Genomic DNA, 20,629 nt, shown 5'->3' on the forward strand with positions numbered 1-20,629 from the left:
CAACATAGTGTTATCAATTAGGAAAATAAAAGCCTACGGCACCCAGTATTCCCAGGCGGTCACCCATCCAAGTACTGACTGCGCTCTACGTTGCTTGACTTCGGTGATCGGACGAGAACCGGTATAGTCAACGTGATATGTCCGTAGACATAACAAGAGGTCAATGTAGGCCACTTCAATTTTTCATCGTCGTGGCAACATAGTGTTATCAATTAGGAAAATAAAAGCCTACGGCACCCAGTATTCCCAGGCGGTCACCTATCCAAGTACTGACTGCGCTCTACGTTGCTTGACTTACCTGATCGGACGAGAACCGGTATAGTCATCGTGATGTGGCCGTAGACATTCTAGGAGGTGAAATGTAGGCTACTTGTTTGGTAGGTTATGATGAGTGCACTTAATATATATATTATACATGAATGGATTTAATATATATTATGTTAATCTATATTTTACATATATATGTATAAAATGATCATATATAAAAACAATCGATTTATTTACTAATATATTTGATTTTCAAATCGCTTTCCTTCTGTCAAGACACTTTCCTTGTGGCAAGACAATGTAGGCCATTTCAATTTCTCATCGTCGTGGCAACATAGTGTTATCAATTGTGAAAATAGAAGCCTACGGCACCCAGTATTCCCAGGCGGTCACCCATCCAAGTAGTGACTGCGCTCTACGTTGCTTGACTACGGTGATCGGACGAGAACCGGTATAGTCAACGTGATATGGCCGTAGACATAACAAGAGGTCAATGTAGGCCATTTCAATTTTTCATCGTCGTGGCAACATAGTGTTATCAATTAGGAAAATAAAAGCCTACGGCACCCAGTATTCCCAGGCGGTCATCCATCCAAGTACTGACTGCGCTCTACGTTGCTTGACTTCGGTGATCGGACGAGAACCGGTATAGTCAACGTGATATGGCCGTAGACATAACAAGAGGTCAATGGAGGCCATTTGAATTTCTCATCGTCGTGGCAACATAGTGTTATCAATTAGGAAAATAAAAGCCTACGGCACCCAGTATTCCCAGGCGGTCACCCATCCAAGCACTGACTGCGCTCTACGTTGCTTGACTTCGGTGATCGGACGAGAACCGGTATAGTCAACGTGATATGTCCGTAGACATAACAAGAGGTCAATGTAGGCCACTTCAATTTTTCATCGTCGTGGCAACATAGTGTTATCAATTAGGAAAATAAAAGCCTACGGCACCCAGTATTCCCAGGCGGTCACCCATCCAAGTACTGACTGCGCTCTACGTTGCTTGACTTCGGTGATCGGACGAGAACCGGTATAGTCAACGTGATATGGCCGTAGACATAACAACAGGTCAATGAAGGCCATTTCAATTTTTCATCGTCGTGGCAACATAGTGTTATCAATGAGGAAAATAAAAGCCTACGGCACCCAGTATTCCCAGGCGGTCACCCATCCAAGTACTGACTGCGCTCTACGTTGCTTGACTTACCTGATCGGACGAGAACCGGTATAGTCATCGTGATGTGGCCGTAGACATTCTAGGAGGTGAAATGTAGGCTACTTGTTTGGTAGGTTATGACGAGTGCACTTAATATATATATTATACATGAATGGATTTAATATATATTATGTTAATCTATATTTTACATATATATGTATAAAATGATCATTCATTCATTCATTTATTTGTTTTTTCACATAAATATTACAATGTGAATGGAAGTCTTCTGAAAAGCCTATGCTGGCTTAACAAAACAGAAGACTCCCATGAAGAAAAGATAGAAAATAGTGAAAGTAATGTTAATAAGAATACATAAACGCTTCAATATGTGATCATATATAAAAACAATCGAGTTATTTACTAATATATTTGATTTTCAAATCGCTTTCCTTCTGTCAAGACACTTTCCTTGTGTCAAGACAATGTAGGCCATTTCAATTTCTCATCGTCGTGGCAACATAGTGTTATCAATTGTGAAAATAGAAGCCTACGGCACCCAGTATTCCCAGGCGGTCACCCATCCAAGTACCGACTGCGCTCTACGTTGCTTGACTTACCTGATCGGACGAGAACCGGTATAGTCATCGTGATGTGGCCGTAGACATTCTAGGAGGTGAAATGTAGGCTACTTGTTTGGTAGGTTATGATGAGTGCACTTAATATATATATTATACATGAATGGATTTAATATATATTATGTTAATCTATATTTTACATATATATGTATAAAATGATCATATATAAAAACAATCGAGTTATTTACTAATATATTTGATTTTCAAATCGCTTTCCTTCTGTCAAGACACTTTCCTTGTGGCAAGACAATGTAGGCCATTTCAATTTCTCATCGTCGTGGCAACATAGTGTTATCAATTGTGAAAATAAAAGCCTACGGCACCCAGTATTCCCAGGCGGTCACCCATCCAAGTACTGACTGCGCTCTACGTTGCTTGACTTCGGTGATCGGACGAGAACCGGTATAGTCAACGTGATATGGCCGTAGACATAACAAGAGGTCAATGTAGGCCATTTCAATTTTTCATCGTCGTGGCAACATAGTGTTATCAATTAGGAAAATAAAAGCCTACGGCACCCAGTAATCCCAGGCGGTCACCCATCCAAGTACTGACTGCGCTCTACCTTGCTTGACTTCGGTGATCGGACGAGAACCGGTATAGTCAACGTGATATGGCCGTAGACATAACAACAGGTCAATGGAGGCCATTTGAATTTCTCATCGTCGTGGCAACATAGTGTTATCAATTGTGAAAATAAAAGCCTACGGCACCCAGTATTCCCAGGCGGTCATCCATCCAAGTACTGACTGCGCTCTACGTTGCTTGACTTCGGTGATCGGACGAGAACCGGTATAGTCAACGTGATGTGGCCGTAGACATAACAACAGGTCAATGAAGGCCATTTGAATTTTTCATCGTCGTGGCAACATAGTGTTATCAATTAGGAAAATAAAAGCCTACGGCACCCAGTATTCCCAGGCGGTCACCCATCCAAGTACTGACTGCGCTCTACGTTGCTTGACTTCGGTGATCGGACGAGAACCGGTATAGTCAACGTGATATGGCCGTAGACATAACAACAGGTCAATGAAGGCCATTTCAATTTTTCATCGTCGTGGCAACATAGTGTTATCAATTAGGAAAATAAAAGCCTACGGCACCCAGTATTCCCAGGCGGTCACCCATCCAAGTACTGACTGCGCTCTACGTTGCTTGACTTACCTGATCGGACGAGAACCGGTATAGTCATCGTGATGTGGCCGTAGACATTCTAGGAGGTGAAATGTAGGCTACTTGTTTGGTAGGTTATGATGAGTGCACTTAATATATATATTATACATGAATGGATTTAATATATATTATGTTAATCTATATTTTACATATATATGTATAAAATGATCATTCATTCATTCATTCATTTATTTGTTTTTTCACATAAATATTACAATGTGAATGGAAGTCTTCTGAAAAGCCTATGCTGGCTTAACAAAACAGAAGACTCCCATGAAGAAAAGATAGAAAATAGTGAAAGTAATGTTAATAAGAATACATAAACGCTTCAATATGTGATCATATATAAAAACAATCGAGTTATTTACTAATATATTTGATTTTCAAATCGCTTTCCTTCTGTCAAGACACTTTCCTTGTGTCAAGACAATGTAGGCCATTTCAATTTCTCATCGTCGTGGCAACATAGTGTTATCAATTGTGAAAATAGAAGCCTACGGCACCCAGTATTCCCAGGCGGTCACCCATCCAAGTAGTGACTGCGCTCTACGTTGCTTGACTACGGTGATCGGACGAGAACCGGTATAGTCAACGTGATATGGCCGTAGACATAACAAGAGGTCAATGTAGGCCATTTCAATTTTTCATCGTCGTGGCAACATAGTGTTATCAATTAGGAAAATAAAAGCCTACGGCACCCAGTATTCCCAGGCGGTCACCCATCCAAGTACTGACTGCGCTCTACGTTGCTTGACTTCGGTGATCGGACGAGAACCGGTATAGTCAACGTGATATGGCCGTAGACATAACAAGAGGTCAATGAAGGCCATTTGAATTTCTCATCGTCGTGGCAACATAGTGTTATCAATTATGAAAATAAAAGCCTACGGCACCCAGTATTCCCAGGCGGTCACCCATCCAAGTACTGACTGCGCTCTACGTTGCTTGACTTCGGTGATCGGACGAGAACCGGTATAGTCAACGTGATATGTCCGTAGACATAACAAGAGGTCAATGTAGGCCACTTCAATTTTTCATCGTCGTGGCAACATAGTGTTATCAATTAGGAAAATAAAAGCCTACGGCACCCAGTATTCCCAGGCGGTCACCCATCCAAGTACTGACTGCGCTCTACGTTGCTTGACTTCGGTGATCGGACGAGAACCGGTATAGTCAACGTGATATGTCCGTAGACATAACAAGAGGTCAATGTAGGCCACTTCAATTTTTCATCGTCGTGGCAACATAGTGTTATCAATTAGGAAAATAAAAGCCTACGGCACCCAGTATTCCCAGGCGGTCACCTATCCAAGTACTGACTGCGCTCTACGTTGCTTGACTTACCTGATCGGACGAGAACCGGTATAGTCATCGTGATGTGGCCGTAGACATTCTAGGAGGTGAAATGTAGGCTACTTGTTTGGTAGGTTATGATGAGTGCACTTAATATATATATTATACATGAATGGATTTAATATATATTATGTTAATCTATATTTTACATATATATGTATAAAATGATCATATATAAAAACAATCGATTTATTTACTAATATATTTGATTTTCAAATCGCTTTCCTTCTGTCAAGACACTTTCCTTGTGGCAAGACAATGTAGGCCATTTCAATTTCTCATCGTCGTGGCAACATAGTGTTATCAATTGTGAAAATAGAAGCCTACGGCACCCAGTATTCCCAGGCGGTCACCCATCCAAGTAGTGACTGCGCTCTACGTTGCTTGACTACGGTGATCGGACGAGAACCGGTATAGTCAACGTGATATGGCCGTAGACATAACAAGAGGTCAATGTAGGCCATTTCAATTTTTCATCGTCGTGGCAACATAGTGTTATCAATTAGGAAAATAAAAGCCTACGGCACCCAGTATTCCCAGGCGGTCATCCATCCAAGTACTGACTGCGCTCTACGTTGCTTGACTTCGGTGATCGGACGAGAACCGGTATAGTCAACGTGATATGGCCGTAGACATAACAAGAGGTCAATGGAGGCCATTTGAATTTCTCATCGTCGTGGCAACATAGTGTTATCAATTAGGAAAATAAAAGCCTACGGCACCCAGTATTCCCAGGCGGTCACCCATCCAAGCACTGACTGCGCTCTACGTTGCTTGACTTCGGTGATCGGACGAGAACCGGTATAGTCAACGTGATATGTCCGTAGACATAACAAGAGGTCAATGTAGGCCACTTCAATTTTTCATCGTCGTGGCAACATAGTGTTATCAATTAGGAAAATAAAAGCCTACGGCACCCAGTATTCCCAGGCGGTCACCCATCCAAGTACTGACTGCGCTCTACGTTGCTTGACTTCGGTGATCGGACGAGAACCGGTATAGTCAACGTGATATGGCCGTAGACATAACAACAGGTCAATGAAGGCCATTTCAATTTTTCATCGTCGTGGCAACATAGTGTTATCAATGAGGAAAATAAAAGCCTACGGCACCCAGTATTCCCAGGCGGTCACCCATCCAAGTACTGACTGCGCTCTACGTTGCTTGACTTACCTGATCGGACGAGAACCGGTATAGTCATCGTGATGTGGCCGTAGACATTCTAGGAGGTGAAATGTAGGCTACTTGTTTGGTAGGTTATGACGAGTGCACTTAATATATATATTATACATGAATGGATTTAATATATATTATGTTAATCTATATTTTACATATATATGTATAAAATGATCATTCATTCATTCATTTATTTGTTTTTTCACATAAATATTACAATGTGAATGGAAGTCTTCTGAAAAGCCTATGCTGGCTTAACAAAACAGAAGACTCCCATGAAGAAAAGATAGAAAATAGTGAAAGTAATGTTAATAAGAATACATAAACGCTTCAATATGTGATCATATATAAAAACAATCGAGTTATTTACTAATATATTTGATTTTCAAATCGCTTTCCTTCTGTCAAGACACTTTCCTTGTGGCAAGACAATGTAGGCCATTTCAATTTCTCATCGTCGTGGCAACATAGTGTTATCAATTGTGAAAATAAAAGCCTACGGCACCCAGTATTCCCAGGCGGTCACCCATCCAAGTACTGACTGCGCTCTACGTTGCTTAACTTCGGTGATCGGACGAGAACCGGTATATTCAACGTGATATGGCCGTAGACATAACAAGAGCTCAATGCAGGCCATTTGAATTTTTCATCGTCGTGGCAACATAGTGTTATCAATTAGGAAAATAAAAGCCTACGGCACCCAGTATTCCCAGGCGGTCACCCATCCAAGTAATGACTGCGCTCTACGTTGCTTGACTTCGGTGATCGGACGAGAACCGGTATAGTCAACGTGATATGGCCGTAGACATAACAAGAGGTCAATGTAGGCCATTTGAATTTTTCATCGTCGTGGCAACATAGTGTTATCAATTAGGAAAATAAAAGCCTACGGCACCCAGTATTCCCAGGCGGTCACCCATCCAAGTACTGACTGCGCTCTACCTTGCTTGACTTCGGTGATCGGACGAGAACCGGTATAGTCAACGTGATATGGCCGTAGACATAACAAGAGGTCAATGGAGGCCATTTGAATTTCTCATCGTCGTGGCAACATAGTGTTATCAATTGTGAAAATAAAAGCCTACGGCACCCAGTATTCCCAGGCGGTCATCCATCCAAGTACTGACTGCGCTCTACGTTGCTTGACTTCGGTGATCGGACGAGAACCGGTATAGTCAACGTGATGTGGCCGTAGACATTACAAGAGGTGAAATGCAGGCTACTTGTGTGGTAGGTTATGATGAGTGGATTTAATATATATATTATACATGAATGGATTTAATATATATTATGTTAATCTATATTTTACATATATATGTAGAAAATTCTAATACATAAAAACAAAGTAGTTATTTATTAATATATTCGATTTTGAAATCGCTTTCCTTGTGGCAAGACAATGTAGGCCATTTCAATTTCTCATCGTCGTGGCAACATAGTGTTATCAATTAGGAAAATAAAAGCCTACGGCACCCAGTATTTCCAGGCGGTCACCCATCCAAGTACTGACTGCGCTCTACGTTGCTTTACTTCGGTGATCGGACGAGAACCGGTATAGTCAACGTGATAGGGCCGTAGACATAACAACAGGTCAATGTAGGCCATTTCAATTTCTCATCGTCGTGGCAACATAGTGTTATCAATTGTGAAAATAAAAGCCTACGGCACCCAGTATTCCCAGGCGGTCACCCATCCAAGTACTGACTGCGCTCTACTAGGCTTGACTTCGGTGATCGGACGAGAACCGGTATAGTCAACGTGATATGGCCGTAGACATAACAAGAGGTCAATGTAGGCCATTTCACTTTCTCATCCGCGTGGCAACATAGTGTTATCAATTAGGAAAATAAAAGCCTACGACACCCAGTATTCCCAGGCAGTCACCCATCCAAGTACTGACTGCGCTCTACGTTGCTTGACTTCGGTGATCGGACGAGAACCGGTATAGTCAACGTGATATGGCCGTAGACATAACAAGAGGTCAATGAAGGCCATTTCAATTTTTCATCGTCGTGGCAACATAGTGTTATCAATTAGGAAAATAAAAGCCTACGGCACCCAGTATTCCCAGGCGGTCACCCATCCAAGTACTGACTGCGCTCTACGTTGCTTGACTTACCTGATCGGACGAGAACCGGTATAGTCATCGTGATGTGGCCGTAGACATTCTAGGAGGTGAAATGTAAGCTACTTGTTTGGTAGGTTATGATGAGTGCACTTAATATATATATTATACATGAATGGATTTAATATATATTATGTTAATCTATATTTTACATATATATGTATAAAATGATCATTCATTCATTCATTCATTTATTTGTTTTTTCACATAAATATTACAATGTGAATGGAAGTCTTCTGAAAAGCCTATGCTGGCTTAACAAAACAGAAGACTCCCATGAAGAAAAGATAGAAAATAGTGAAAGTAATGTTAATAAGAATACATAAACGCTTCAATATGTGATCATATATAAAAACAATCGAGTTATTTACTAATATATTTGATTTTCAAATCGCTTTCCTTCTGTCAAGACACTTTCCTTGTGGCAAGACAATGTAGGCCATTTCAATTTCTCATCGTCGTGGCAACATAGTGTTATCAATTGTGAAAATAAAAGCCTATGGCACCCAGTATTCCCAGGCGGTCACCCATCCAAGTACTGACTGCGCTCTACGTTGCTTGACTTCGGTGATCGGACGAGAACCGGTATAGTCAACGTGATATGGCCGTAGACATAACAAGAGGTCAATGTAGGCCATTTGAATTTTTCATCGTCGTGGCAACATAGTGTTATCAATTAGGAAAATAAAAGCCTACGGCACCCAGTATTCCCAGGCGGTCACCCATCCAAGTACTGACTGCGCTCTACGTTGCTTGACTTCGGTGATCGGACGAGAACCGGTATAGTCAACGTGATATGGCCGTAGACATAACAAGAGGTCAATGTAGGCCATTTGAATTTTTCATCGTCTTGGCAACATAGTGTTATCAATTATGAAAATAAAAGCCTACGGCACCCAGTATTCCCAGGCGGTCACCCATCCAAGTACTGACTGCGCTCTACGTTGCTTGACTTCGGTGATCGGACGAGAACCGGTATAGTCAACGTGATATGGCCGTAGACATAACAAGAGGTCAATGGAGGCCATTTGAATTTCTCATCGTCGTGGCAACATAGTGTTATCAATTGTGAAAATAAAAGCCTACGGCACCCAGTATTCCCAGGCGGTCATCCATCCAAGTACTGACTGCGCTCTACGTTGCTTGACTTCGGTGATCGGACGAGAACCGGTATAGTCAACGTGATATGGCCGTAGACATAACAAGAGGTCAATGGAGGCCATTTGAATTTCTCATCGTCGTGGCAACATAGTGTTATCAATTGTGAAAATAAAAGCCTACGGCACCCAGTATTCCCAGGCGGTCATCCATCCAAGTACTGACTGCGCTCTACGTTGCTTGACTTCGGTGATCGGACGAGAACCGGTATAGTCAACGTGATGTGGCCGTAGACATTACAAGAGGTGAAATGCAGGCTACTTGTGTGGTAGGTTATGATGAGTGGATTTAATATATATATTATACATGAATGGATTTAATATATATTATGTTAATCTAAATTTTACATATATATGTAGAAAATTCTAATACATAAAAACAAAGTAGTTATTTATTAATATATTCGATTTTCAAATCGCTTTCCTTCTGTCAAGACACTTTCCTTGTGGCAAGACAATGTAGGCCATTTCAATTTCTCATCGTCGTGGCAACATAGTGTTATCAATTCTGAAAATAAAAGCCTACGGCACCCAGTATTCCCAGGCGGTCACCCATCCAAGTACTGACTGCGCTCTACGTTGCTTGACTTCGGTGATCGGACGAGAACCGGTATAGTCAACGTGATATGGCCGTAGACATAACAAGAGCTCAATGCAGGCCATTTGAATTTTTCATCGTCGTGGCAACATAGTGTTATCAATTAGGAAAATAAAAGCCTACGGCACCCAGTATTCCCAGGCGGTCATCCATCCAAGTACTGACTGCGCTCTACGTTGCTTGACTTCGGTGATCGGACGAGAACCGGTATAGTCAACGTGATATGGCCGTAGACATAACAAGAGGTCAATGTAGGCCATTTGAATTTTTCATCGTCTTGGCAACATAGTGTTATCAATTATGAAAATAAAAGCCTACGGCACCCAGTATTCCCAGGCGGTCACCCATCCAAGTACTGACTGCGCTCTACGTTGCTTGACTTCGGTGATCGGACGAGAACCGGTATAGTCAACGTGATATGGCCGTAGACATAACAAGAGGTCAATGGAGGCCATTTCAATTTCTCATCGTCGTGGCAACATAGTGTTATCAATTGTGAAAATAAAAGCCTACGGCACCCAGTATTCCCAGGCGGTCATCCATCCAAGTACTGACTGCGCTCTACGTTGCTTGACTTCGGTGATCGGACGAGAACCGGTATAGTCAACGTGATGTGGCCGTAGACATTACAAGAGGTGAAATGCAGGCTACTTGTGTGGTAGGTTATGATGAGTGGATTTAATATATATATTATACATGAATGGATTTAATATATATTATGTTAATCTAAATTTTACATATATATGTAGAAAATTCTAATACATAAAAACAAAGTAGTTATTTATTAATATATTCGATTTTCAAATCGCTTTCCTTCTGTCAAGACACTTTCCTTGTGGCAAGACAATGTAGGCCATTTCAATTTCTCATCGTCGTGGCAACATAGTGTTATCAATTCTGAAAATAAAAGCCTACGGCACCCAGTATTCCCAGGCGGTCACCCATCCAAGTACTGACTGCGCTCTACGTTGCTTGACTTCGGTGATCGGACGAGAACCGGTATAGTCAACGTGATATGGCCGTAGACATAACAAGAGCTCAATGCAGGCCATTTGAATTTTTCATCGTCGTGGCAACATAGTGTTATCAATTAGGAAAATAAAAGCCTACGGCACCCAGTATTCCCAGGCGGTCATCCATCCAAGTACTGACTGCGCTCTACGTTGCTTGACTTCGGTGATCGGACGAGAACCGGTATAGTCAACGTGATGTGGCCGTAGACATTACAAGAGGTGAAATGCAGGCTACTTGTGTGGTAGGTTATGATGAGTGGATTTAATATATATATTATACATGAATGGATTTAATATATATTATGTTAATCTAAATTTTACATATATATGTAGAAAATTCTAATACATAAAAACAAAGTAGTTATTTATTAATATATTCGATTTTCAAATCGCTTTCCTTGTGGCAAGACAATGTAGGCCATTTGAATTTCTCATCGTCGTGGCAACATAGTGTTATCAATTAGGAAAATAAAAGCCTACGGCACCCAGTATTTCCAGGCGGTCACCCATCCAAGTACTGACTGCGCTCTACGTTGCTTGACTTCGGTGATCGGACGAGAACCGGTATAGTCAACGTGATATGGCCGTAGACATAACAAGAGGTCAATGGAGGCCATTTGAATTTCTCATCGTCGTGGCAACATAGTGTTATCAATTAGGAAAATAAAAGCCTACGGCACCCAGTATTCCCAGGCGGTCACCCATCCAAGTACTGACTGCGCTCTACGTTGCTTGACTTCGGTGATCGGACGAGAACCGGTATAGTCAACGTGATATGGCCGTAGACATAACAAGAGGTCAATGAAGGCCATTTGAATTTTTCATCGTCGTGGCAACATAGTGTTATCAATTAGGAAAATAAAAGCCTACGGCACCCAGTATTCCCAGATGGTCACCCATCCAAGTACTGACTGCGCTCTACGTTGCTTGACTTCGGTGATCGGACGAGAACCGGTATAGTCATCGTGATGTGGCCGTAGACATTCTAGGAGGTGAAATGTAGGCTACTTGTTTGGTAGGTTATGATGAGTGCACTTAATATATATATTATACATGAATGGATTTAATATATATTATGTTAATCTATATTTTACATATATATGTAGAAAATTCTAATACATAAAAACAAAGTAGTTATTTATTAATATATTCGATTTTCAAATCGCTTTCCTTGTGGCAAGACAATGTAGGCCATTTCAATTTCTCATCGTCGTGGCAACATAGTGTTATCAATTAGGAAAATAAAAGCCTACGGCACCCAGTATTTCCAGGCGGTCACCCATCCAAGTACTGACTGCGCTCTACGTTGCTTTACTTCGGTGATCGGACGAGAACCGGTATAGTCAACGTGATAGGGCCGTAGACATAACAACAGGTCAATGTAGGCCATTTCAATTTCTCATCGTCGTGGCAACATAGTGTTATCAATTGTGAAAATAAAAGCCTACGGCACCCAGTATTCCCAGGCGGTCACCCATCCAAGTACTGACTGCGCTCTACTAGGCTTGACTTCGGTGATCGGACGAGAACCGGTATAGTCAACGTGATATGGCCGTAGACATAACAAGAGGTCAATGTAGGCCATTTCACTTTCTCATCCGCGTGGCAACATAGTGTTATCAATTAGGAAAATAAAAGCCTACGACACCCAGTATTCCCAGGCAGTCACCCATCCAAGTACTGACTGCGCTCTACGTTGCTTGACTTCGGTGATCGGACGAGAACCGGTATAGTCAACGTGATATGGCCGTAGACATAACAAGAGGTCAATGAAGGCCATTTCAATTTTTCATCGTCGTGGCAACATAGTGTTATCAATTAGGAAAATAAAAGCCTACGGCACCCAGTATTCCCAGGCGGTCACCCATCCAAGTACTGACTGCGCTCTACGTTGCTTGACTTACCTGATCGGACGAGAACCGGTATAGTCATCGTGATGTGGCCGTAGACATTCTAGGAGGTGAAATGTAAGCTACTTGTTTGGTAGGTTATGATGAGTGCACTTAATATATATATTATACATGAATGGATTTAATATATATTATGTTAATCTATATTTTACATATATATGTATAAAATGATCATTCATTCATTCATTCATTTATTTGTTTTTTCACATAAATATTACAATGTGAATGGAAGTCTTCTGAAAAGCCTATGCTGGCTTAACAAAACAGAAGACTCCCATGAAGAAAAGATAGAAAATAGTGAAAGTAATGTTAATAAGAATACATAAACGCTTCAATATGTGATCATATATAAAAACAATCGAGTTATTTACTAATATATTTGATTTTCAAATCGCTTTCCTTCTGTCAAGACACTTTCCTTGTGGCAAGACAATGTAGGCCATTTCAATTTCTCATCGTCGTGGCAACATAGTGTTATCAATTGTGAAAATAAAAGCCTATGGCACCCAGTATTCCCAGGCGGTCACCCATCCAAGTACTGACTGCGCTCTACGTTGCTTGACTTCGGTGATCGGACGAGAACCGGTATAGTCAACGTGATATGGCCGTAGACATAACAAGAGGTCAATGTAGGCCATTTGAATTTTTCATCGTCGTGGCAACATAGTGTTATCAATTATGAAAATAAAAGCCTACGGCACCCAGTATTCCCAGGCGGTCACCCATCCAAGTACTGACTGCGCTCTACGTTGCTTGACTTCGGTGATCGGACGAGAACCGGTATAGTCAACGTGATATGGCCGTAGACATAACAAGAGGTCAATGAAGGCCATTTGAATTTCTCATCGTCGTGGCAACATAGTGTTATCAATTGTGAAAATAAAAGCCTACGGCACCCAGTATTCCCAGGCGGTCATCCATCCAAGTACTGACTGCGCTCTACGTTGCTTGACTTCGGTGATCGGACGAGAACCGGTATAGTCAACGTGATATGGCCGTAGACATAACAAGAGGTCAATGTAGGCCATTTGAATTTTTCATCGTCTTGGCAACATAGTGTTATCAATTATGAAAATAAAAGCCTACGGCACCCAGTATTCCCAGGCGGTCACCCATCCAAGTACTGACTGCGCTCTACGTTGCTTGACTTCGGTGATCGGACGAGAACCGGTATAGTCAACGTGATATGGCCGTAGACATAACAAGAGGTCAATGGAGGCCATTTCAATTTCTCATCGTCGTGGCAACATAGTGTTATCAATTGTGAAAATAAAAGCCTACGGCACCCAGTATTCCCAGGCGGTCATCCATCCAAGTACTGACTGCGCTCTACGTTGCTTGACTTCGGTGATCGGACGAGAACCGGTATAGTCAACGTGATGTGGCCGTAGACATTACAAGAGGTGAAATGCAGGCTACTTGTGTGGTAGGTTATGATGAGTGGATTTAATATATATATTATACATGAATGGATTTAATATATATTATGTTAATCTAAATTTTACATATATATGTAGAAAATTCTAATACATAAAAACAAAGTAGTTATTTATTAATATATTCGATTTTCAAATCGCTTTCCTTCTGTCAAGACACTTTCCTTGTGGCAAGACAATGTAGGCCATTTCAATTTCTCATCGTCGTGGCAACATAGTGTTATCAATTCTGAAAATAAAAGCCTACGGCACCCAGTATTCCCAGGCGGTCACCCATCCAAGTACTGACTGCGCTCTACGTTGCTTGACTTCGGTGATCGGACGAGAACCGGTATAGTCAACGTGATATGGCCGTAGACATAACAAGAGCTCAATGCAGGCCATTTGAATTTTTCATCGTCGTGGCAACATAGTGTTATCAATTAGGAAAATAAAAGCCTACGGCACCCAGTATTCCCAGGCGGTCATCCATCCAAGTACTGACTGCGCTCTGCGTTGCTTGACTTCGGTGATCGGACGAGAACCGGTATAGTCAACGTGATGTGGCCGTAGACATTACAAGAGGTGAAATGCAGGCTACTTGTGTGGTAGGTTATGATGAGTGGATTTAATATATATATTATACATGAATGGATTTAATATATATTATGTTAATCTAAATTTTACATATATATGTAGAAAATTCTAATACATAAAAACAAAGTAGTTATTTATTAATATATTCGATTTCAAATCGCTTTCCTTGTGGCAAGACAATGTAGGCCATTTGAATTTCTCATCGTCGTGGCAACATAGTGTTATCAATTAGGAAAATAAAAGCCTACGGCACCCAGTATTTCCAGGCGGTCACCCATCCAAGTACTGACTGCGCTCTACGTTGCTTGACTTCGGTGATCGGACGAGAACCGGTATAGTCAACGTGATATGGCCGTAGACATAACAAGAGGTCAATGGAGGCCATTTCAATTTCTCATCGTCGTGGCAACATAGTGTTATCAATTAGGAAAATAAAAGCCTACGGCACCCAGTATTCCCAGGCGGTCACCCATCCAAGTACTGACTGCGCTCTACGTTGCTTGACTTCGGTGATCGGACGAGAACCGGTATAGTCAACGTGATATGGCCGTAGACATAACAACAGGTCAATGAAGGCCATTTCAATTTTTCATCGTCGTGGCAAAATAGTGTTATCAATTAGGAAAATAAAAGCCTACGGCACCCAGTATTCCCAGATGGTCACCCATCCAAGTACTGACTGCGCTCTACGTTGCTTGACTTCGGTGATCGGACGAGAACCGGTATAGTCATCGTGATGTGGCCGTAGACATTCTAGGAGGTGAAATGTAGGCTACTTGTTTGGTAGGTTATGATGAGTGCACTTAATATATATATTATACATGAATGGATTTAATATATATTATGTTAATCTATATTTTACATATATATGTATAAAATGATCATTCATTCATTCATTCATTTATTTGTTTTTTCACATAAATATTACAATGTGAATGGAAGTCTTCTGAAAAGCCTATGCTGGCTTAACAAAACAGAAGACTCCCATGAAGAAAAGATAGAAAATAGTGAAAGTAATGTTAATAAGAATACATAAACGCTTCAATATGTGATCATATATAAAAACAATCGAGTTATTTACTAATATATTTGATTTTCAAATCGCTTTCCTTCTGTCAAGACACTTTCCTTGTGGCAAGACAATGTAGGCCATTTCAATTTCTCATCGTCGTGGCAACATAGTGTTATCAATTGTGAAAATAGAAGCCTACGGCACCCAGTATTCCCAGGCGGTCACCCATCCAAGTAGTGACTGCGCTCTACGTTGCTTGACTACGGTGATCGGACGAGAACCGGTATAGTCAACGTGATATGGCCGTAGACATAACAAGAGGTCAATGTAGGCCATTTCAATTTTTCATCGTCGTGGCAACATAGTGTTATCAATTAGGAAAATAAAAGCCTACGGCACCCAGTATTCCCAGGCGGTCACCCATCCAAGTACTGACTGCGCTCTACGTTGCTTGACTTCGGTGATCGGACGAGAACCGGTATAGTCAACGTGATATGGCCGTAGACATAACAAGAGGTCAATGAAGGCCATTTGAATTTCTCATCGTCGTGGCAACATAGTGTTATCAATTATGAAAATAAAAGCCTACGGCACCCAGTATTCCCAGGCGGTCACCCATCCAAGTACTGACTGCGCTCTACGTTGCTTGACTTCGGTGATCGGACGAGAACCGGTATAGTCAACGTGATATGTCCGTAGACATAACAAGAGGTCAATGTAGGCCACTTCAATTTTTCATCGTCGTGGCAACATAGTGTTATCAATTAGGAAAATAAAAGCCTACGGCACCCAGTATTCCCAGGCGGTCACCCATCCAAGTACTGACTGCGCTCTACGTTGCTTGACTTCGGTGATCGGACGAGAACCGGTATAGTCAACGTGATATGTCCGTAGACATAACAAGAGGTCAATGTAGGCCACTTCAATTTTTCATCGTCGTGGCAACATAGTGTTATCAATTAGGAAAATAAAAGCCTACGGCACCCAGTATTCCCAGGCGGTCACCTATCCAAGTACTGACTGCGCTCTACGTTGCTTGACTTACCTGATCGGACGAGAACCGGTATAGTCATCGTGATGTGGCCGTAGACATTCTAGGAGGTGAAATGTAGGCTACTTGTTTGGTAGGTTATGATGAGTGCACTTAATATATATATTATACATGAATGGATTTAATATATATTATGTTAATCTATATTTTACATATATATGTATAAAATGATCATATATAAAAACAATCGATTTATTTACTAATATATTTGATTTTCAAATCGCTTTCCTTCTGTCAAGACACTTTCCTTGTGGCAAGACAATGTAGGCCATTTCAATTTCTCATCGTCGTGACAACATAGTGTTATCAATTGTGAAAATAGAAGCCTACGGCACCCAGTATTCCCAGGCGGTCACCCATCCAAGTAGTGACTGCGCTCTACGTTGCTTGACTACGGTGATCGGACGAGAACCGGTATAGTCAACGTGATATGGCCGTAGACATAACAAGAGCTCAATGTACGCCATTTCAATTTTTCATCGTCGTGGCAACATAGTGCTATCAATTAGGAAAATAAAAGCCTACGGCACCCAGTATTCCCAGGCGGTCATCCATCCAAGTACTGACTGCGCTCTACGTTGCTTGACTTCGGTGATCGGACGAGAACCGGTATAGTCAACGTGATATGGCCGTAGACATAACAAGAGGTCAATGGAGGCCATTTGAATTTCTCATCGTCGTGGCAACATAGTGTTATCAATTAGGAAAATAAAAGCCTACGGCACCCAGTATTCCCAGGCGGTCACCCATCCAAGCACTGACTGCGCTCTACGTTGCTTGACTTCGGTGATCGGACGAGAACCGGTATAGTCAACGTGATATGTCCGTAGACATAACAAGAGGTCAATGTAGGCCACTTCAATTTTTCATCGTCGTGGCAACATAGTGTTATCAATTAGGAAAATAAAAGCCTACGGCACCCAGTATTCCCAGGCGGTCACCCATCCAAGTACTGACTGCGCTCTACGTTGCTTGACTTCGGTGATCGGACGAGAACCGGTATAGTCATCGTGATGTGGCCGTAGACATTCTAGGAGGTGAAATGTAGGCTACTTGTTTGGTAGGTTATGATGAGTGCACTTAATATATATATTATACATGAATGGATTTAATATATATTATGTTAATCTATATTTTACATATATATGTATAAAATGATCATTCATTCATTTATTTGTTTTTTCACATAAATATTACAATGTGAATGGAAGTCTTCTGAAAAGCCTATGCTGGCTTAACAAAACAGAAGACTCCCATGAAGAAAAGATAGAAAATAGTGAAAGTAATGTTAATAAGAATACATAAACGCTTCAATATGTGATCATATATAAAAACAATCGAGTTATTTACTAATATATTTGATTTTCAAATCGCTTTCCTTCTGTCAAGACACTTTCCTTGTGGCAAGACAATGTAGGCCATTTGAATTTCTCATCGTCGTGGCAACATAGTGTTATCAATTAGGAAAATAAAAGCCTACGGTACCCAGTATTCCCAGGCGGTCACCCATCCAAGTACTGACTGCGCTCTACGTTGCTTGACTTCGGTGATCGGACGAGAACCGGTATAGTCAACGTGATATGTCCGTAGACATAACAAGAGGTCAATGTAGGCCACTTCAATTTTTCATCGTCGTGGCAACATAGTGTTATCAATTAGGAAAATAAAAGCCTACGGCACCCAGTATTCCCAGGCGGTCACCCATCCAAGTACTGACTGCGCTCTACGTTGCTTGACTTCGGTGATCGGACGAGAACCGGTATAGTCAACGTGATATGTCCGTAGACATAACAAGAGGTCAATGTAGGCCACTTCAATTTTTCATCGTCGTGGCAACATAGTGTTATCAATTAGGAAAATAAAAGCCTACGGCACCCAGTATTCCCAGGCGGTCACCTATCCAAGTACTGACTGCGCTCTACGTTGCTTGACTTACCTGATCGGACGAGAACCGGTATAGTCATCGTGATGTGGCCGTAGACATTCTAGGAGGTGAAATGTAGGCTACTTGTTTGGTAGGTTATGATGAGTGCACTTAATATATATATTATACATGAATGGATTTAATATATATTATGTTAATCTATATTTTACATATATATGTATAAAATGATCATATATAAAAACAATCGATTTATTTACTAATATATTTGATTTTCAAATCGCTTTCCTTCTGTCAAGACACTTTCCTTGTGGCAAGACAATGTAGGCCATTTCAATTTCTCATCGTCGTGGCAACATAGTGTTATCAATTGTGAAAATAGAAGCCTACGGCACCCAGTATTCCCAGGCGGTCACCCATCCAAGTAGTGACTGCGCTCTACGTTGCTTGACTACGGTGATCGGACGAGAACCGGTATAGTCAACGTGATATGGCCGTAGACATAACAAGAGGTCAATGTAGGCCATTTCAATTTTTCATCGTCGTGGCAACATAGTGTTATCAATTATGAAAATAAAAGCCTACGGCACCCAGTATTCCCAGGCGGTCATCCATCCAAGTACTGACTGCGCTCTACGTTGCTTGACTTCGGTGATCGGACGAGAACCGGTATAGTCAACGTGATATGGCCGTAGACATAACAAGAGGTCAATGGAGGCCATTTGAATTTCTCATCGTCGTGGCAACATAGTGTTATCAATTAGGAAAATAAAAGCCTACGGCACCCAGTATTCCCAGGCGGTCACCCATCCAAGCACTGACTGCGCTCTACGTTGCTTGACTTCGGTGATCGGACGAGAACCGGTATAGTCAACGTGATATGTCCGTAGACATAACAAGAGGTCAATGTAGGCCACTTCAATTTTTCATCGTCGTGGCAACATAGTGTTATCAATTAGGAAAATAAAAGCCTACGGCACCCAGTATTCCCAGGCGGTCACCCATCCAAGTACTGACTGCGCTCTACGTTGCTTGACTTCGGTGATCGGACGAGAACCGGTATAGTCATCGTGATGTGGCCGTAGACATTCTAGGAGGTGAAATGTAGGCTACTTGTTTGGTAGGTTATGATGAGTGCACTTAATATATATATTATACATGAATGGATTTAATATATATTATGTTAATCTATATTTTACATATATATGTATAAAATGATCATTCATTCATTCATTCATTTATTTGTTTTTTCACATAAATATTACAATGTGAATGGAAGTCTTCTGAAAAGCCTATGCTGGCTTAACAAAACAGAAGACTCCCATGAAGAAAAGATAGAAAATAGTGAAAGTAATGTTAATAAGAATACATAAACGCTTCAATATGTGATCATATATAAAAACAATCGAGTTATTTACTAATATATTTGATTTTCAAATCGCTTTCCTTCTGTCAAGACACTTTCCTTGTGGCAAGACAATGTAGGCCATTTCAATTTCTCATCGTCGTGGCAACATAGTGTTATCAATTGTGAAAATAGAAGCCTACGGCACCCAGTATTCCCAGGCGGTCACCCATCCAAGTAGTGACTGCGCTCTACGTTGCTTGACTACGGTGATCGGACGAGAACCGGTATAGTCAACGTGATATGGCCGTAGACATAACAAGAGGTCAATGTAGGCCATTTCAATTTTTCATCGTCGTGGCAACATAGTGTTATCAATTAGGAAAATAAAAGCCTACGGCACCCAGTATTCCCAGGCGGTCACCCATCCAAGTACTGACTGCGCTCTACGTTGCTTGACTTCGGTGATCGGACGAGAACCGGTATAGTCAACGTGATATGGCCGTAGACATAACAAGAGGTCAATGAAGGCCATTTGAATTTCTCATCGTCGTGGCAACATAGTGTTATCAATTATGAAAATAAAAGCCTACGGCACCCAGTATTCCCAGGCGGTCACCCATCCAAGTACTGACTGCGCTCTACGTTGCTTGACTTCGGTGATCGGACGAGAACCGGTATAGTCAACGTGATATGTCCGTAGACATAACAAGAGGTCAATGTAGGCCACTTCAATTTTTCATCGTCGTGGCAAC

At 41.4% G+C, this 20,629-nt stretch overlaps 41 non-coding genes and 37 pseudogenes across 41 annotated transcripts; all 78 read right to left on the bottom strand.

Annotated features, from left to right (window-relative positions):
* Positions 1–30: 30 nt before the first annotated feature.
* On the bottom strand, positions 31–149 carry LOC139955897 (5S ribosomal RNA). Its single transcript, XR_011789124.1, has one exon. It is a non-coding gene; the product is annotated as a 5S ribosomal RNA (ribosomal RNA).
* Positions 150–225: 76 nt separating this feature from the next.
* LOC139957743 (5S ribosomal RNA) lies at positions 226–344 on the bottom strand (annotated as a pseudogene).
* A 283-nt stretch (positions 345–627) lies between these two features.
* Positions 628–746, bottom strand: LOC139956537 (5S ribosomal RNA; annotated as a pseudogene).
* A 76-nt stretch (positions 747–822) lies between these two features.
* Positions 823–941, bottom strand: LOC139955564 (5S ribosomal RNA). The gene has a single exon (XR_011788801.1). It is a non-coding gene; the product is annotated as a 5S ribosomal RNA (ribosomal RNA).
* Positions 942–1,017: 76 nt separating this feature from the next.
* Positions 1,018–1,136, bottom strand: LOC139956921 (5S ribosomal RNA; annotated as a pseudogene).
* Positions 1,137–1,212: 76 nt separating this feature from the next.
* On the bottom strand, positions 1,213–1,331 carry LOC139958104 (5S ribosomal RNA). The gene has a single exon (XR_011789751.1). It is a non-coding gene; the product is annotated as a 5S ribosomal RNA (ribosomal RNA).
* A 76-nt stretch (positions 1,332–1,407) lies between these two features.
* On the bottom strand, positions 1,408–1,526 carry LOC139957672 (5S ribosomal RNA; annotated as a pseudogene).
* A 450-nt stretch (positions 1,527–1,976) lies between these two features.
* On the bottom strand, positions 1,977–2,095 carry LOC139957729 (5S ribosomal RNA; annotated as a pseudogene).
* Positions 2,096–2,378: 283 nt separating this feature from the next.
* LOC139958105 (5S ribosomal RNA) lies at positions 2,379–2,497 on the bottom strand. The gene has a single exon (XR_011789752.1). It is a non-coding gene; the product is annotated as a 5S ribosomal RNA (ribosomal RNA).
* Positions 2,498–2,573: 76 nt separating this feature from the next.
* On the bottom strand, positions 2,574–2,692 carry LOC139956857 (5S ribosomal RNA; annotated as a pseudogene).
* Positions 2,693–2,768: 76 nt separating this feature from the next.
* On the bottom strand, positions 2,769–2,887 carry LOC139956156 (5S ribosomal RNA; annotated as a pseudogene).
* A 76-nt stretch (positions 2,888–2,963) lies between these two features.
* LOC139958106 (5S ribosomal RNA) lies at positions 2,964–3,082 on the bottom strand. Its single transcript, XR_011789753.1, has one exon. It is a non-coding gene; the product is annotated as a 5S ribosomal RNA (ribosomal RNA).
* Positions 3,083–3,158: 76 nt separating this feature from the next.
* LOC139957673 (5S ribosomal RNA) lies at positions 3,159–3,277 on the bottom strand (annotated as a pseudogene).
* A 454-nt stretch (positions 3,278–3,731) lies between these two features.
* Positions 3,732–3,850, bottom strand: LOC139956538 (5S ribosomal RNA; annotated as a pseudogene).
* A 76-nt stretch (positions 3,851–3,926) lies between these two features.
* On the bottom strand, positions 3,927–4,045 carry LOC139958107 (5S ribosomal RNA). The gene has a single exon (XR_011789754.1). It is a non-coding gene; the product is annotated as a 5S ribosomal RNA (ribosomal RNA).
* Positions 4,046–4,121: 76 nt separating this feature from the next.
* On the bottom strand, positions 4,122–4,240 carry LOC139955898 (5S ribosomal RNA). Its single transcript, XR_011789125.1, has one exon. It is a non-coding gene; the product is annotated as a 5S ribosomal RNA (ribosomal RNA).
* Positions 4,241–4,316: 76 nt separating this feature from the next.
* Positions 4,317–4,435, bottom strand: LOC139955899 (5S ribosomal RNA). Its single transcript, XR_011789126.1, has one exon. It is a non-coding gene; the product is annotated as a 5S ribosomal RNA (ribosomal RNA).
* A 76-nt stretch (positions 4,436–4,511) lies between these two features.
* Positions 4,512–4,630, bottom strand: LOC139957744 (5S ribosomal RNA; annotated as a pseudogene).
* Positions 4,631–4,913: 283 nt separating this feature from the next.
* LOC139956539 (5S ribosomal RNA) lies at positions 4,914–5,032 on the bottom strand (annotated as a pseudogene).
* Positions 5,033–5,108: 76 nt separating this feature from the next.
* Positions 5,109–5,227, bottom strand: LOC139955565 (5S ribosomal RNA). The gene has a single exon (XR_011788802.1). It is a non-coding gene; the product is annotated as a 5S ribosomal RNA (ribosomal RNA).
* A 76-nt stretch (positions 5,228–5,303) lies between these two features.
* Positions 5,304–5,422, bottom strand: LOC139956923 (5S ribosomal RNA; annotated as a pseudogene).
* Positions 5,423–5,498: 76 nt separating this feature from the next.
* Positions 5,499–5,617, bottom strand: LOC139958108 (5S ribosomal RNA). Its single transcript, XR_011789755.1, has one exon. It is a non-coding gene; the product is annotated as a 5S ribosomal RNA (ribosomal RNA).
* A 76-nt stretch (positions 5,618–5,693) lies between these two features.
* Positions 5,694–5,812, bottom strand: LOC139957674 (5S ribosomal RNA; annotated as a pseudogene).
* A 450-nt stretch (positions 5,813–6,262) lies between these two features.
* LOC139955004 (5S ribosomal RNA) lies at positions 6,263–6,381 on the bottom strand. Its single transcript, XR_011788258.1, has one exon. It is a non-coding gene; the product is annotated as a 5S ribosomal RNA (ribosomal RNA).
* A 76-nt stretch (positions 6,382–6,457) lies between these two features.
* On the bottom strand, positions 6,458–6,576 carry LOC139955920 (5S ribosomal RNA). The gene has a single exon (XR_011789147.1). It is a non-coding gene; the product is annotated as a 5S ribosomal RNA (ribosomal RNA).
* A 76-nt stretch (positions 6,577–6,652) lies between these two features.
* On the bottom strand, positions 6,653–6,771 carry LOC139955538 (5S ribosomal RNA). The gene has a single exon (XR_011788775.1). It is a non-coding gene; the product is annotated as a 5S ribosomal RNA (ribosomal RNA).
* Positions 6,772–6,847: 76 nt separating this feature from the next.
* Positions 6,848–6,966, bottom strand: LOC139956158 (5S ribosomal RNA; annotated as a pseudogene).
* Positions 6,967–7,230: 264 nt separating this feature from the next.
* On the bottom strand, positions 7,231–7,349 carry LOC139956761 (5S ribosomal RNA; annotated as a pseudogene).
* A 76-nt stretch (positions 7,350–7,425) lies between these two features.
* LOC139957028 (5S ribosomal RNA) lies at positions 7,426–7,544 on the bottom strand (annotated as a pseudogene).
* A 76-nt stretch (positions 7,545–7,620) lies between these two features.
* LOC139956020 (5S ribosomal RNA) lies at positions 7,621–7,739 on the bottom strand. The gene has a single exon (XR_011789244.1). It is a non-coding gene; the product is annotated as a 5S ribosomal RNA (ribosomal RNA).
* A 76-nt stretch (positions 7,740–7,815) lies between these two features.
* Positions 7,816–7,934, bottom strand: LOC139957675 (5S ribosomal RNA; annotated as a pseudogene).
* Positions 7,935–8,388: 454 nt separating this feature from the next.
* LOC139955647 (5S ribosomal RNA) lies at positions 8,389–8,507 on the bottom strand. The gene has a single exon (XR_011788881.1). It is a non-coding gene; the product is annotated as a 5S ribosomal RNA (ribosomal RNA).
* Positions 8,508–8,583: 76 nt separating this feature from the next.
* LOC139958109 (5S ribosomal RNA) lies at positions 8,584–8,702 on the bottom strand. The gene has a single exon (XR_011789756.1). It is a non-coding gene; the product is annotated as a 5S ribosomal RNA (ribosomal RNA).
* Positions 8,703–8,778: 76 nt separating this feature from the next.
* Positions 8,779–8,897, bottom strand: LOC139958112 (5S ribosomal RNA). Its single transcript, XR_011789758.1, has one exon. It is a non-coding gene; the product is annotated as a 5S ribosomal RNA (ribosomal RNA).
* Positions 8,898–8,973: 76 nt separating this feature from the next.
* Positions 8,974–9,092, bottom strand: LOC139955566 (5S ribosomal RNA). The gene has a single exon (XR_011788803.1). It is a non-coding gene; the product is annotated as a 5S ribosomal RNA (ribosomal RNA).
* Positions 9,093–9,168: 76 nt separating this feature from the next.
* On the bottom strand, positions 9,169–9,287 carry LOC139956159 (5S ribosomal RNA; annotated as a pseudogene).
* A 283-nt stretch (positions 9,288–9,570) lies between these two features.
* LOC139958113 (5S ribosomal RNA) lies at positions 9,571–9,689 on the bottom strand. Its single transcript, XR_011789759.1, has one exon. It is a non-coding gene; the product is annotated as a 5S ribosomal RNA (ribosomal RNA).
* A 76-nt stretch (positions 9,690–9,765) lies between these two features.
* On the bottom strand, positions 9,766–9,884 carry LOC139955568 (5S ribosomal RNA). Its single transcript, XR_011788805.1, has one exon. It is a non-coding gene; the product is annotated as a 5S ribosomal RNA (ribosomal RNA).
* Positions 9,885–9,960: 76 nt separating this feature from the next.
* Positions 9,961–10,079, bottom strand: LOC139958114 (5S ribosomal RNA). Its single transcript, XR_011789760.1, has one exon. It is a non-coding gene; the product is annotated as a 5S ribosomal RNA (ribosomal RNA).
* Positions 10,080–10,155: 76 nt separating this feature from the next.
* On the bottom strand, positions 10,156–10,274 carry LOC139956160 (5S ribosomal RNA; annotated as a pseudogene).
* Positions 10,275–10,557: 283 nt separating this feature from the next.
* On the bottom strand, positions 10,558–10,676 carry LOC139958115 (5S ribosomal RNA). The gene has a single exon (XR_011789761.1). It is a non-coding gene; the product is annotated as a 5S ribosomal RNA (ribosomal RNA).
* A 76-nt stretch (positions 10,677–10,752) lies between these two features.
* Positions 10,753–10,871, bottom strand: LOC139956161 (5S ribosomal RNA; annotated as a pseudogene).
* A 264-nt stretch (positions 10,872–11,135) lies between these two features.
* LOC139955841 (5S ribosomal RNA) lies at positions 11,136–11,254 on the bottom strand. Its single transcript, XR_011789067.1, has one exon. It is a non-coding gene; the product is annotated as a 5S ribosomal RNA (ribosomal RNA).
* A 76-nt stretch (positions 11,255–11,330) lies between these two features.
* Positions 11,331–11,449, bottom strand: LOC139958116 (5S ribosomal RNA). The gene has a single exon (XR_011789762.1). It is a non-coding gene; the product is annotated as a 5S ribosomal RNA (ribosomal RNA).
* A 76-nt stretch (positions 11,450–11,525) lies between these two features.
* Positions 11,526–11,644, bottom strand: LOC139956701 (5S ribosomal RNA; annotated as a pseudogene).
* A 264-nt stretch (positions 11,645–11,908) lies between these two features.
* On the bottom strand, positions 11,909–12,027 carry LOC139956762 (5S ribosomal RNA; annotated as a pseudogene).
* A 76-nt stretch (positions 12,028–12,103) lies between these two features.
* On the bottom strand, positions 12,104–12,222 carry LOC139957029 (5S ribosomal RNA; annotated as a pseudogene).
* Positions 12,223–12,298: 76 nt separating this feature from the next.
* Positions 12,299–12,417, bottom strand: LOC139956022 (5S ribosomal RNA). The gene has a single exon (XR_011789246.1). It is a non-coding gene; the product is annotated as a 5S ribosomal RNA (ribosomal RNA).
* Positions 12,418–12,493: 76 nt separating this feature from the next.
* LOC139957676 (5S ribosomal RNA) lies at positions 12,494–12,612 on the bottom strand (annotated as a pseudogene).
* A 454-nt stretch (positions 12,613–13,066) lies between these two features.
* LOC139955649 (5S ribosomal RNA) lies at positions 13,067–13,185 on the bottom strand. The gene has a single exon (XR_011788882.1). It is a non-coding gene; the product is annotated as a 5S ribosomal RNA (ribosomal RNA).
* Positions 13,186–13,261: 76 nt separating this feature from the next.
* Positions 13,262–13,380, bottom strand: LOC139955005 (5S ribosomal RNA). Its single transcript, XR_011788259.1, has one exon. It is a non-coding gene; the product is annotated as a 5S ribosomal RNA (ribosomal RNA).
* A 76-nt stretch (positions 13,381–13,456) lies between these two features.
* Positions 13,457–13,575, bottom strand: LOC139955569 (5S ribosomal RNA). Its single transcript, XR_011788806.1, has one exon. It is a non-coding gene; the product is annotated as a 5S ribosomal RNA (ribosomal RNA).
* Positions 13,576–13,651: 76 nt separating this feature from the next.
* Positions 13,652–13,770, bottom strand: LOC139955006 (5S ribosomal RNA). Its single transcript, XR_011788260.1, has one exon. It is a non-coding gene; the product is annotated as a 5S ribosomal RNA (ribosomal RNA).
* A 76-nt stretch (positions 13,771–13,846) lies between these two features.
* On the bottom strand, positions 13,847–13,965 carry LOC139956162 (5S ribosomal RNA; annotated as a pseudogene).
* A 283-nt stretch (positions 13,966–14,248) lies between these two features.
* On the bottom strand, positions 14,249–14,367 carry LOC139955007 (5S ribosomal RNA). Its single transcript, XR_011788261.1, has one exon. It is a non-coding gene; the product is annotated as a 5S ribosomal RNA (ribosomal RNA).
* Positions 14,368–14,443: 76 nt separating this feature from the next.
* Positions 14,444–14,562, bottom strand: LOC139956647 (5S ribosomal RNA; annotated as a pseudogene).
* A 263-nt stretch (positions 14,563–14,825) lies between these two features.
* Positions 14,826–14,944, bottom strand: LOC139955842 (5S ribosomal RNA). The gene has a single exon (XR_011789068.1). It is a non-coding gene; the product is annotated as a 5S ribosomal RNA (ribosomal RNA).
* A 76-nt stretch (positions 14,945–15,020) lies between these two features.
* LOC139955008 (5S ribosomal RNA) lies at positions 15,021–15,139 on the bottom strand. Its single transcript, XR_011788262.1, has one exon. It is a non-coding gene; the product is annotated as a 5S ribosomal RNA (ribosomal RNA).
* Positions 15,140–15,215: 76 nt separating this feature from the next.
* On the bottom strand, positions 15,216–15,334 carry LOC139956703 (5S ribosomal RNA; annotated as a pseudogene).
* Positions 15,335–15,788: 454 nt separating this feature from the next.
* LOC139956540 (5S ribosomal RNA) lies at positions 15,789–15,907 on the bottom strand (annotated as a pseudogene).
* A 76-nt stretch (positions 15,908–15,983) lies between these two features.
* On the bottom strand, positions 15,984–16,102 carry LOC139955009 (5S ribosomal RNA). Its single transcript, XR_011788263.1, has one exon. It is a non-coding gene; the product is annotated as a 5S ribosomal RNA (ribosomal RNA).
* Positions 16,103–16,178: 76 nt separating this feature from the next.
* On the bottom strand, positions 16,179–16,297 carry LOC139955900 (5S ribosomal RNA). The gene has a single exon (XR_011789127.1). It is a non-coding gene; the product is annotated as a 5S ribosomal RNA (ribosomal RNA).
* A 76-nt stretch (positions 16,298–16,373) lies between these two features.
* LOC139955901 (5S ribosomal RNA) lies at positions 16,374–16,492 on the bottom strand. The gene has a single exon (XR_011789128.1). It is a non-coding gene; the product is annotated as a 5S ribosomal RNA (ribosomal RNA).
* A 76-nt stretch (positions 16,493–16,568) lies between these two features.
* Positions 16,569–16,687, bottom strand: LOC139957745 (5S ribosomal RNA; annotated as a pseudogene).
* Positions 16,688–16,970: 283 nt separating this feature from the next.
* LOC139956541 (5S ribosomal RNA) lies at positions 16,971–17,089 on the bottom strand (annotated as a pseudogene).
* Positions 17,090–17,165: 76 nt separating this feature from the next.
* Positions 17,166–17,284, bottom strand: LOC139955570 (5S ribosomal RNA). The gene has a single exon (XR_011788807.1). It is a non-coding gene; the product is annotated as a 5S ribosomal RNA (ribosomal RNA).
* A 76-nt stretch (positions 17,285–17,360) lies between these two features.
* On the bottom strand, positions 17,361–17,479 carry LOC139956924 (5S ribosomal RNA; annotated as a pseudogene).
* Positions 17,480–17,555: 76 nt separating this feature from the next.
* Positions 17,556–17,674, bottom strand: LOC139956440 (5S ribosomal RNA; annotated as a pseudogene).
* A 446-nt stretch (positions 17,675–18,120) lies between these two features.
* LOC139955891 (5S ribosomal RNA) lies at positions 18,121–18,239 on the bottom strand. The gene has a single exon (XR_011789118.1). It is a non-coding gene; the product is annotated as a 5S ribosomal RNA (ribosomal RNA).
* Positions 18,240–18,315: 76 nt separating this feature from the next.
* LOC139955902 (5S ribosomal RNA) lies at positions 18,316–18,434 on the bottom strand. Its single transcript, XR_011789129.1, has one exon. It is a non-coding gene; the product is annotated as a 5S ribosomal RNA (ribosomal RNA).
* A 76-nt stretch (positions 18,435–18,510) lies between these two features.
* Positions 18,511–18,629, bottom strand: LOC139957746 (5S ribosomal RNA; annotated as a pseudogene).
* Positions 18,630–18,912: 283 nt separating this feature from the next.
* On the bottom strand, positions 18,913–19,031 carry LOC139956542 (5S ribosomal RNA; annotated as a pseudogene).
* Positions 19,032–19,107: 76 nt separating this feature from the next.
* On the bottom strand, positions 19,108–19,226 carry LOC139955571 (5S ribosomal RNA). The gene has a single exon (XR_011788808.1). It is a non-coding gene; the product is annotated as a 5S ribosomal RNA (ribosomal RNA).
* A 76-nt stretch (positions 19,227–19,302) lies between these two features.
* LOC139956926 (5S ribosomal RNA) lies at positions 19,303–19,421 on the bottom strand (annotated as a pseudogene).
* A 76-nt stretch (positions 19,422–19,497) lies between these two features.
* Positions 19,498–19,616, bottom strand: LOC139956441 (5S ribosomal RNA; annotated as a pseudogene).
* A 454-nt stretch (positions 19,617–20,070) lies between these two features.
* Positions 20,071–20,189, bottom strand: LOC139956543 (5S ribosomal RNA; annotated as a pseudogene).
* Positions 20,190–20,265: 76 nt separating this feature from the next.
* LOC139955011 (5S ribosomal RNA) lies at positions 20,266–20,384 on the bottom strand. Its single transcript, XR_011788265.1, has one exon. It is a non-coding gene; the product is annotated as a 5S ribosomal RNA (ribosomal RNA).
* Positions 20,385–20,460: 76 nt separating this feature from the next.
* LOC139955903 (5S ribosomal RNA) lies at positions 20,461–20,579 on the bottom strand. The gene has a single exon (XR_011789130.1). It is a non-coding gene; the product is annotated as a 5S ribosomal RNA (ribosomal RNA).
* Between the last annotated feature and the right edge of the window lie 50 nt (positions 20,580–20,629).

Source organism: Apostichopus japonicus, chromosome 17 (genome assembly GCF_037975245.1).
Source record: "Apostichopus japonicus isolate 1M-3 chromosome 17, ASM3797524v1, whole genome shotgun sequence".
In the NCBI taxonomy this organism is placed as follows: Eukaryota; Metazoa; Echinodermata; class Holothuroidea; order Aspidochirotida; family Stichopodidae; genus Apostichopus; species Apostichopus japonicus.